General features: G+C 50.1%; 1 non-coding gene across 1 annotated transcript; it reads right to left on the bottom strand.

Annotated features, from left to right (window-relative positions):
* Window positions 1–409: 409 nt before the first annotated feature.
* LOC121154711 lies at window positions 410–479 on the bottom strand. The gene has a single exon (XR_005883597.1). It is a non-coding gene; the product is annotated as a small nucleolar RNA SNORD123 (small nucleolar RNA).
* Window positions 480–741: the final 262 nt, after the last annotated feature.

Below are 741 nucleotides of genomic sequence, written 5' to 3'. Positions count from 1 at the left end.
CAATATTATGCTGTGTTGAAGAAACAACCAATGGGGTTGTTCAGGATTTCCAGCAGGATTTTCCCCGCTTCTGAAATGCCAGGGGCCTCAAGGAAGGAATAGGGGGGAAGAACGAACACGTGTGGATGTTAACCAGTGTATCTCAGGTGAAGGGCAATGCGGTAGAACATCACTGTCAGGAGGCCAGGATTTCAGTCTGATGGGATCACATCTCAGCGCCCTCAGCCAGCAGGTTCCCTCGTGTTCTGCAGGGCGTCTTCTTGACTTCCTTCGGCCCCTGTGCTCCAAGACTGACTGCGGCCTGGTGAAGCGGGGGACACCGGTGCTCTGGGGGGGAAGTGAAGACAAGACAGCATTGCCTGATTAGTTCCGAGACACAAGCCCCTTTGCATTTCCAAACAGAAACTGGGGTGAATCAGGAAATGGATGGCCTTTTTCAAGTCACATGAATCAGTGCCCCAGAAGTCATCATTTTCACCACGAGTCTGCTTTTCCCTCCGGGCCTGGCTTCACCTAAAACATGTTAGCAGAAGCAGTAATTTTATTTTAAAAAGAACTAAAGGTGGTTATTTAAAAGCAATCCTCTCCCAATTGGCAGTGCTAGGAACAGACACTTGAATGCAGGTGGCTCTTGGGTGAGCAAGCCGTCTTCCACCGGGGAAAAACCGTTCCTTTAAACACGAAATACCTGTGGGTACTGGTGCAATGGCTCAGTTAATGAGAGCCGACCTGAATGCTGGC

Source organism: Ochotona curzoniae, unplaced genomic scaffold (assembly GCF_017591425.1).
Source record: "Ochotona curzoniae isolate NIBS_2020 unplaced genomic scaffold, NIBS_Ocur_1.0 contig_2754, whole genome shotgun sequence".
NCBI lineage: Eukaryota > Metazoa > Chordata > Mammalia > Lagomorpha > Ochotonidae > Ochotona > Ochotona curzoniae.
This window is presented reverse-complemented; position numbering and strand designations above follow the sequence as displayed.